The sequence below is a fragment of the Prionailurus bengalensis genome, chromosome D1, assembly GCF_016509475.1.
Source record: "Prionailurus bengalensis isolate Pbe53 chromosome D1, Fcat_Pben_1.1_paternal_pri, whole genome shotgun sequence".
NCBI classification, from domain to species: domain Eukaryota; kingdom Metazoa; phylum Chordata; class Mammalia; order Carnivora; family Felidae; genus Prionailurus; species Prionailurus bengalensis.
The window spans coordinates 32,847,002-32,858,422 of record NC_057346.1 but is presented as its reverse complement, the minus strand read 5'-3'; positions in this window follow the sequence as shown (position 1 = coordinate 32,858,422).

Sequence of the window (11,421 nt, the reverse complement as noted above, 5' to 3'; positions counted from 1 at the left end):
GTTCTTAGAATCAGTGGGACTTAAAGCCTGGAACTTTACAAATCAGTGGCACTTAAAGCCTGGAACTCTGGGACACCCTGGAGGGTGAGAGCTGAACCCCTGCCCTTAAAGACACAGAACAGCCTTCAGAAATACACCTTAGAAGCAGCTGTTTGAAAAATGCCTGGGGCACATGAGAGGTAAATTTACTTAGAGCTCACTGAGAGACTTCTCCAGGAAAAAAGGAGCTGGAAGGCGCCATTTCTTTCCCTGGCCCCAGCATAATCACTCAGCCATCTGGTAAGGCCAGCATAGCCCCAGCATTCGCTACATAACTCGGTTAGATTGCACCCTTCCCCTTCTAGCTGGGCTTGCCTGAGTACTGGTACTGAGTCCTCTTTCCCAGAAGACATGTGCAAACCTTGTCAACACTGCATCTTCTGACCTTCTCCAGATGAAGTGCACCTTATTAGAACTGCACTCCCAGTCACCTGTGTGCTTTGCAGAGTGGCCCTGGGATGCCTGGTCTCTGCAAGAGCTGTGTATCCCTATTGGCAGAGAAATGCTGCATACACCTTGTGGCACTGTGTGCATGCCTGTGCGTGTTTTGCAGAGTTGCCCAGGCCAGCCAGGTCTGAGTGGCTGCTGTGCATCCCCTGTGGAAGAGGACCAGCACAACTTTGTTAAAAGTGCATGCTGAACCCACTAATTTCAAGAGCAAGAGACAAAGCTGACTTTCCTAACACACAGAAACAGACACAGAAAGTTAAGCAAAATGAGATAGAGGAATATGTCCCAAATGAAAAACAGGCCAAAATCACAGCAAAAGAGCTAAGGAAAACAGAGATATGTCTGAAAGGGAATTTAAAGTAATGATCATAAAGATACTTACTGGACTTAAGAAAAAAGTGGAGGACTTCGGTGACACCCTTAACACAGACATAAAAAAGAACTAATCATAGATGAAGAACATAATAGTTCAAATTAAAAATATATTAGATGGTGGCACAAGAACAGACACTCAGATCAATGGAACAGAATAGATAACCCAGAAATGGACCCACAAATGTATGACCAGCTAATCTTTGACAAAGCAGAAAAGAATATCCAATGGAATACAGTCTCTTCAGCAAGTGGTGCTGGGAAAACTGGACAGTGACATGCAGAAGAATGAACCTGGACCACTTTCTTACACCATACACAAAAATAAACTGAAAAATGGATGAAAGACCTAAACGTAAGACAGGAAGCCATCAAAATCCTTGAGGAGAAAGCAGGCAAAAACCTCTTTGATCTTGGCTGCAGCAACTTCTTAACACGTTTCCGGAGGCAAGGGAAACAAAAGCAAAAATGAACTGCTAGGATCCCATCAAAATAAAAAGCTTCTGCACAGCGAAGGAAACAATCAACAAAACTAAAAGGCAACCAACAGAATGGAAGAAGATATTTGCAAACATATCAGATAAAGCTCAATCCCCCCCCCCCCAAATAATAATCCAGTGAAGAAATGGGCAAAAGACATGAATAGACACTTCTCCAAAGAAGACATCCAGATGGCCAACTGACACATGAAAAAATGCTCCACATCACTCATCATCAGGGAAATACAAATCAAAACCACAATGAGATACCACCTTGCACCTGTCAGAATGGCTAACATTAATAATTCAAACAACAACAGATGTTGGTGAGGATGTGGAGAAAGAGGATCTCTTTTTCACTGCTGGTGGGAATGCAAGCTGGTGCAGCCACTCAGGAAAACAGTATGGAGGTTCTTCAAAAAACTAAAAATAGAACTACCCTACAACCTAGCAATTGTACTACTAAGCATTTATCCAACGGATACAGGTGTGCTGTTTTTTTAAAATTTTTTTAACGTTTATTTATTTTTGAGACAGAGAGAGACAGAGCATGAACAGGAGAGGGGCAGAGAGAGAGGGAGACACAGAATCTGAAACAGGCTCCAGGCTCTGAGCGGTCAGCACAAAGCCCGACGCAGGGCTCAAACTCACGGACTGAGCCAAAGTCGGACGCTTAACCGACTGAGCCACCCAGGCACCCCGCACAGGTGTGCTGTTTTGAAGGGACACATGCACCCCCATGTTTATAGCAGCACTATCAACAATAGCGAAAGTCTGGAAAGAGCCCAAATGTCCATCGACAGATGAATGGATAAAGAAGATGTGGTGTGTATATATACAATGGAGTATTACTTGGCAATCAAAAAGAATGAAATCTTGCCATTTGCAACTATGTAGATGGAACTGGAGGATATTATGCTAAGTGAAATTAGTCAGGCAGAAAAAGATAAAAGTCATATGACTTCTCTCATATGAGGACTTTAAGAGACAAAACGATGAACATAAGGGAAGGGAAACAAAAATAATATAAAAACAGGGAGTGGTACAAAACAGAAGAGACTCATAAATATGGGGAACAAACTGAGGGTTACTAGAGGGGTTGTGGGAGGAGGGATGGGCTAAATGGGTAAGGGGCACTAAGGAATCTACTCCTGAAATCATTGTTGCACTATATGCTAAGTAATTTGGATGTAAATTTTAAAAAATAAAAAATAAAACAAGTTAATAAAAAATATATTAGATGGAATATGTAGCTGGCTATGTGAATCAGTGGAATGAATTAGTGACCTGGAAGACAAAGAAATGGAAAGTAAACTGAGCAAGCGAGAGAAAAAAAGAATTATGCAAAACAAGAATAGATGCAGGAAACTTAGTGACTCCATCAAGCATAACATTCACATTATAGGGATCCTAGAAGGAGAAAAGAGGGGGGGGGGGCAGAAAATATATGCGAAAAATAGTTGCTGAAAATTTTCATAATCTGGTGAAGGAAACATATACAGATCCAGGAGGCACAGAGATTCCCCAACAGAATCAACCCAAGGAGGTCCACACCAAGACACATAGTAATTAAAATTTTAAAAGTAGTGATAAAGGAAATGTTTTAAAGGCAGCGATACAAAAGTAGACTGTTACATACAAAGCAAACTCCCTAAGGCTAGCAGAAGATTTTTCAGCATAAACTTTACAGGCCAGAAAGGACTTGCATAATATATTCAAAGTGCTGAAAGGGAAACCTCTGCAGCCAATAATATTTCTCCAGCAAGGTTATCATTCAGAATAAAAGAAGAAATAAAGAGTTCCTCAGACAAAAACCAAAAGAGTTCATGACCACTAAATCTGCCCTATGAGAAATGTTAAAGGGGACTCTTTGAGTGGAAAGACCATAACTGGGAATATGGAAAGTAGGAAACACAAAAGCAGTAAAAATAAGTATATGTGTAAAAATCAGTCAAGGTATTCATAAAACAAGTCTCACCACATACCTAATTGTAGGGGGCGAGGAGTACAGAATGGGTTCAAACTTAAGCGACCCTCAGCTTCATATAGACTGCATTTACAGAAGATGTTATATACAAACATCTTCTGTATACAAACCTAAAGGTAACCACAATTCCATAAATAGTAATAGATACACAAAGAATAAAGAGAAAAGAATCCAAGTATAATACTAAAAAAAAGCCACAAGTCATGAAAGAGAGCAAGAGAAAGACCAGAAAAAAAAACACTACAAAAACTATCACAAACCAAGTAACAATATAAAAATAAATATCTATCAATAATTACTTTGAATGTAAATGGACTAAATGCTCCAATCAAAAGACATAAGGTGTTACAATGGATTTAAAAAAACAAGAGCCATCTATATGCTGTCTACACAAGACTCATTTCAGACCTAAATAAACCACAGATTGAAAGTGAGGGGATGGAGAAACAAGTATCATGAAAGTGGATGTCAAAAGAAAGCCAGGGTAGCAATACCTATATTGGACAAAATAGACTTTAAAACAATGACTGTCACAAGAGATGAAGAAAGGCATTATATACTGATAAAGGGGACAGTCCATCAACAAAATATAACAATTGTAAATATTTATGTGCCCCAAATGGAAGCACTCAAATACATAAAACATTTAATGAACATAAAGGAACCAATTGATAGTAATACAACAAGTCAGGGACATTAACACACAGTTACGTCAATGGATAGATCATCCAAACAGAAAATAAACAAGCAAACAGTGGCTTTGGATGACACACTGGGCCAGATAGATTTAACAGATATATTAAGAACATACCAACCTAAGAGAGTAGAATACACATTCTTTTTAAGTGCACATAGAACATTCTCCAGAATAGATCACATTTCAGGTCACAAACAAGTCTCAATAAATTCAAAAAGATTGAAGTTGTACCATGCATCTTTTCTGACCACAGTGCTATGAAAGTAGAAATCACTAAAAGGAAAAATCTGTAAAGAGCACAAATACATGACACTAAACAATGAATGGGTCATCCATGAAATCAAAGAAATTAAAAATTACATGGAGGAAATACATACAGGAAAGCACAATGATCCAAAATCTTTGGGATAGAGCAAAAGTGAGTCTAAGAAATTTATAGTAATATAGGCCTACTTCAAGAAGCAAAAAAAAAAAAAAAAAAATTCAAATAAACAACCAAGGTTACACCTAAAGGATCTAAAAAAAGAACAAACAAAACCCAAAGCCAGTAGAAGGAGGGAATAAAGATTAGACCAGAAATAAGTTATATATATATATATATATGATATTTATATATATATTTAATATATAATAATATATATATGATATTAATATATATATTTAATATATAATAAAATATATATATATATAAGAGAACAGCTCAATGGAACAAAGAGTTGGTTCTTTGAAAACATCAACAAAATTGATAAACCTACAACCAGACTCAACAAGAGAGAGAGGGAGAGACAGAGAGAACCCAGAAAAACAAAACCAAAAATTAAAGAAGGCAAAGAAATAATTTTAATAATTGTAATTATTACAGAAATATGAATAATTATAAGAGAATATTATGAGAAATTATATTCCGACAAATTGGACTATCTAGAAGAAAAGGATAAATTCCTAGAAATATGTAACTTACCAAAACTGAACCAAGAAGAAATAGAAAATTTGAACAGACCAGTTACTAGCAAATGAAATTGAATCAGTAATCAAAAAACTCCCAACAAACAAAAGTCCAGGACCAGATGACTTCCCAGGAAAATTCTACCAAACAACCAAACATTTAGAGAGGACTTAGCACCATTCTTCCCAAATTTTCCAAAAAATATGAGAGGAAAACTTCCAAATTAATTCTATGAGGACAGCATTACCCTGATATCAAAGACAGATTAAAGATACAAAAAAGAAAGAAAGAAAGAAAGAAAGACCAGCCAATATCTCTGATGAACATAGAGGTAATAATCCTCAACAGAATGTTACCAAACTGAATCCAACAATACATTAAAAAAATCATTCGCCATGATCAAGTGGGATTTATTCCCTGGGTACAAGGGTGGTTCAATACTTGCAAATCAATCAATATAACATATCACATCAATAAGAGAAAGGATATGGTCATTTTAATAGATGCAGAAAAAGCATTTGACAAAGTACAATATCTATTCATGATAAAAACTCTCAAAAAGTAGGGTTAGAGGGAACATACATCAGCATAATAATAGCCATTTATGAAAAATCCCCAGTGAACATCAACCTTAATGGGGAAAAACTGAGAAGCTAGGAACAAGACAATGATGTCCATTCTCACCACTTTTATTCAACATAGTACTGGAAGTACTAGCCACAGCAATCCAACAATAAAAATAAATAAAAGGCATCCAAATTGATAATGAAGACATAAAAATTTTACTATTTGTAGATGACATGACACTATACATAGAATATTCTAATAATTCCACCAAAAAAACTACTAGAACTGATAAAGGAATTCAGTAAAGTCACAGAATACAAAATCAATGTACAGAAGTCTGTGGCATTTCTATACGCAAATAATGAGGCAGCAGAAAAATTAAGAAAATAATCCCATTTATAATTTCACCAAAAAATAATAAGATACCAAGGAATAAACTTAACCAAAGAGGTGAAAGACCTGTACTCCGAAAACTAAAAACACTGATGAAAGAAATTTAAGACACAAAGAAATGGAAAGACACTCCATGGTTATGGATTGGAAGAACAAATATTATTAAAATGTCTATAGTATCCAATCTACACATTTAATGCAGTCCCTATCAAAATACCAACAGCATTTTTCACAGAATGAGAACAATCCTAAAATTTGTACGGAGCCACAAAAGACTCAAATAGCCAAAGCAGTCTTGAAAAAGAACAAAGCTGGAGGCATCACAATTCCAGACTTCAAGTTATATTACAAAGTTGTAGCAATAAAAGCAATATGGTAGTGGCACAAAAATAGACACATAGATCAGTGGAACAGAACAGAAAATCCTGAAGTAAATCCACAATTATATGGTAAATTAATCTTCAACAAAGGAGTAAAGATTTTCCAATGGGAAAAAGACACTCTATTCAGCAAAAGACATTGGGGAAACTGGACAGCAACATGCAAAAGAAAGAAACTAGACCAGGTTTATACCATACACAAAAATAAATTCAAAATGGATTAAAGGCCTAAATGTGAGAGCTGAAACCATAAAAATCCTAGAATAGAGCACAGGCAGTAATTTCTCTGAGACTAACTGTAACAACATCTTTCTAGATATGTCTCCTGAGGCATGGAAACAAAAGCAAAAATAAACTATTGGGATTACCTGAAAATAAAAAGCTTCTGCAGTGCAAAGGAAACAACCAACAAAATTAAAAGACTTCCAATGAAATGGGAGAAGATATTTGCAAATGACATATCTGATAAAGAGTTGGTATCTAAAATATATATAGAATTTATACAATTAAACACCCAAAACCAAATAATCCAATTAAAAAAATGGAGAAGACATGAACAGACATTTCTCCAAATAAGACATATAGATGGCCAACAGATACATGAGAAGATGTTCAAAATCACTCATCAAAGGAATGCACAATAAAACTACAACGAATTAGGGTTTTGTTTGTTTTTTGGGGGGTGGTAAATACCTAGTAAGGTAATTGCTGGATCATATGGTAGTTCTATTTTTAACTTTTTGCGGACCCTCCAAACTGTTTTACAGAGTGGCTGCACCAGTTTGCATTTCCACCAACAGTGTAGAAGGGTTTTCTCTTTCTCTACATCCTCACCAACACCTGTTGTTTCTTGTATTGTTGATTTTTGCCATTCTGACAGGTGTGAGGTTTTTATTGCAGCATTATCTAGAATAGCCAAACTATGGAAACAGACCAAGTGTCCATTGATGAATGGATAAAGAAGAGGTAGTATAGATATACAATAGAATATTAGCCATGAAAAACATGAAATCTTGCCATTTGCAGTGACATGGGTGGAGCTACAGAGTATTATGCTAAGTTAAAGCAGTCAGAAAAAGACAAAAACATGATTTCACTCATATGTGGAATTTAAGAAAAAAAAAAGCAAAAGAGCATGGGGGAAAAAAGAGAGGCAAACCAAGAAACAGATTCTTATCTATAAAGAACAAACTGACAGTTATAAGAAGGAAGGTGGTGGGGGGTGGGAGGGTTAAATAGGGGACGGGGATTAAGGAGTACACTTGTAATGAACACCAAGTGTTGTTAGAAAGTGTGGAAGTATTATGGTGGTGTACACCTGAAACTAATATTACACTGTCAACTAACTGGAATTTAAATAAAAAATTAAAAGAAAACTTCAATGAGATATCACCCTCACCCCTGTCAGAATGGTTAAAATAAAAAACACAACAAAGCACGTGTTGGCAAGGATGTGGAGAAAAAGGAACCCTCGTGCACTGGGTAGAGCCCACCATGGTTTCTATACCATTAAAGAATACATTTATCATGATGAGCGGTGAGTGACATATAGAATTGTTGAATCACTATATTGTACACCTAAAATTAACATAACACTGTATTTTAACTATACTAGAATTAAAATTAAAAAGTTTTTAATTAAAAAATAAAAAATTCCAAAGATATTCATCTTGATGAGGTTTAAACAGGCAGCACATTTATTAAGTTTCTTCATATATCAAGTAAACCATTACAAAAGACTTAACGCGTATGCCAGGCAAATAATTTAATTTGGAAAAATATGACAGAAGCTTTTTTCTTTTTGCAAGAAATAGATTTTCAAATTTAATGAAGTACTCTGAACCTCTATTTATACCTCTGTAAAATGGAACTCATATTTAGCTTGCAAGAATTACAGTAAGAGTTAGAGATAATATAGGTAAAACTCCCTATTACAAGGCCCGGTGCATAGTAGCTACTCAAATAAGTGACAGCTAAAAAAAAAAAATGGTAGTACTTAGTGAATGCATATTGATTACTCATCTATAATAATTGAAGTAGATCACTTGTAAGACAAAATTTGACTTCATCTGATTAGGTAAAATTAACATCCTACCATTTAAATAAAATGTTGCTTTTTAAAAGCAAGTAGAGTGATCTGTATACTCTTTAGTTCTTATAGTAACTCTGACACCAGGGAATAAAGTGTCCCATTGACACCCATGGTCATTTACCATGTTTTCTCTTTATTCATTAAATAGCTAAATGTAAAATTAGAAAAATACCAACTATCAAAATCAGATATCTATAAAAACCAGTGTATTTTTATACACAAATATGAAGTTTTTCATTTAAAACTTTCATTTAAGTTAACTTTCATTTAAATTAGCATTTAATTTTCATTTAAGTGTTTTTCATTTTCATTTATAAATCTGAATATGGAGACATGTTTAATTTAAAAACTGAAAACATAGTGTTAAACCATAATAAATGAATAATATTTTTAATGTTGAAGGAATATTTTCATGGCCAAATAATCCAATAAAACTTCCTGGTTTCTACATTCTATTTCAAATGTGGCTGGTTAAATAAAAAGAAGTATGTTTAAGTTTCAAATTATATCTAGCCTCTTATCACCTGGAACTTAAAAGCAAGAAATCTATTCAACTTTTATTTTTGTGTTTCCAAAGGCCTATCACAAGTACTTATACTCTCTAGACACTTAGTTTATTAAATAAGTATATTTGCATATTTCCAATATTATATTAAATTATATTTCTAGTAGTGAAACCAATGCATGATACTAGTTTAAAGTACTTTGTTAGTAACAATCAGATTATATTCCCTTTCAGTTTAATGTTAAGTGTATCAAATTTCATGTGAAAATTCTTAATATTTGTATAATAAGTATCAAACTTTTTACTTTACCAATGTGAGTAGCCAAAATAGTGCATTATCAATTTTACTAGATACCAGCTGAATGTATATTTTGCCATCATGAACTAGTTGGATTCAATTTAATTATCTGAGAATCACTCTTTGCTTCATTAAAATATACACACAGTCATGGGTATTGTCTACATATGCCAAACCATCCATATTAGTATCTCACCTTATTCCATGTACACTGTTGAACAAACTGAAATGATTATAAATTTAAAGTGACTGGTAAAGAAGAATGTACTGAAGATTCTTATGCACCTTGTATATAACTTTATATAATTGTATTGAGGTTTTTGGTGCTCTAATTCATCAATAAAGAGATATATAGACACGAGTTATTCTTTATTATCACAGAGAATAGTTAGAATAATAAAAATTAGTTGTAGATATTTTTAAGAAAACATATTTAAAGATGATTCATTTCAAACTGTCAGCCAATTTAATGTAAGACACTTGTCAAATATCTGTTTTTTTCATGTGAATCACAAAATATTTCTTTCAAAATCCACCTGTACTTAAAATAGAGAGATTAGACTGAAAATAAATATGTGATGATGGTTTTAGGTGTCCACTATCACCTAATTTTTATGGCTTTGCATTTGTCATCCAACCGTTGCTTGGGAACCAGTGCCAGACATACATAGATGGAGAGAGAGTCTCACTTTCTTAGCAAAAGCCTCGGGTGAACTTCCAATGTAATTTGAAATATTGGCTTCCCCACTCAGAAATGAGGAGCTAAATGTGTGAAACTGGATACAAGAAGTATACAGGAGTTAAATATCCTTAAAAGTATAAGTCTGGTGTATGTGCTTAGTCCCCTACTATTTACTCAAAATAAGGTAGTAACAATGGAACAAAAAGGGGTGTGAGTCATGAGAGAGGGAAATGATGATTCCCTGCATCTCTTGCCAAATATTACACTAGTTTTACTAACAAGGAACAGAGTGGATAACTGAATATTTCATCAATTTCAACATAACAAAATCTAAAAAATTCATGTGCAAAGAAGTCTGCTAAATATTTAAGGTGGGTTCTAAGGCATTAGATTGAAAATAAGTGTGTGATGTTTTTATGAGTCTACCATCATGTAATTTTTACGGCTATGCATTTGTCACCAGCCAGTGCCAGAACTGTTAGGCATATCCAGATGGAGAATCTCACCCTGTTGACAGAAAATCTCATATGATTTTCCAAAGTACCTCTAAAGTTTATATTTATTGAAATATATTAATCTTTGCTTTTTTTTTTTTCTTTTTGGCATCTGACCTATTTCCTGGCCATTTGGAAGCAGCCATGTTGCTCCAAGAATTAGGATTATTACAGCAGATGCTTAAAGAAAGTCAATGTTGAGCTTCTGATTTCCACAGTTATTCTTTGACAGACAGAGCAAGTCTGGAGAATTGGGTTTCAACCCCCACTAAAGAAAGAGGTTTTCTAAATCTCAAAAGTATCCTTAAGAGGTAGACTCAAACAGGGAGTTACTAGAAATAAGTGAAGAGAACTCAAATGAAGACTCACAGGAAGCCTCTGACAAATAGGAAGAGGAAGTGAGAGGTTTCTGTGATTCAGAAGGAAGAGGTGGGTCAGGGAGGTCAGATGACAATGTCTTACTTTTGAAGGTGGGATGGGCAACAGAACATCCAGACAGGTAAAAGTCCAAGAAAATTGTGAATTTTGTGTATGGGTGTAAAGTCTACAAGCATCTCAGAGAAGCCTGGATTCAGCATGGTGCCAGCTGGGCGGGAGCTGAGCAGGTAGTAGTGAGCTATGACTTTCCTGAAGGGGCAAGGCAACTGCATACAGAGGCCAGATGGGGAAGGCAGCTGGGCCTAAGGATATGTGGAACTAGCAAATGGAAGGTATCAAGTCAGATAAGTCACAGCATCCTGCAGTACTGGGAAGAGAGAGCAGATCAATCTATGAACCATAGACGTGATAGAAGTGGGCTCTATAACCAGGAATGGCAAGGGAGTAGTGAGGCCAGTGAGTATCATGAGAAAAAACAAAAAAAAAAACTGAAAAAACCCTTCCCATAACCACTGTTTGCATAAACAAGCTTTTTCTTCTTTCTAGCTGGTTAGTGGAAGTAAAAAGAAAGAACAGCCCTTGATGGAAACCGAATGAGGTAATCCCTATAAGGCTCTTTGAAACTAAGAGATGGATATATTTTCTTAACTGTCAAGTTTGCT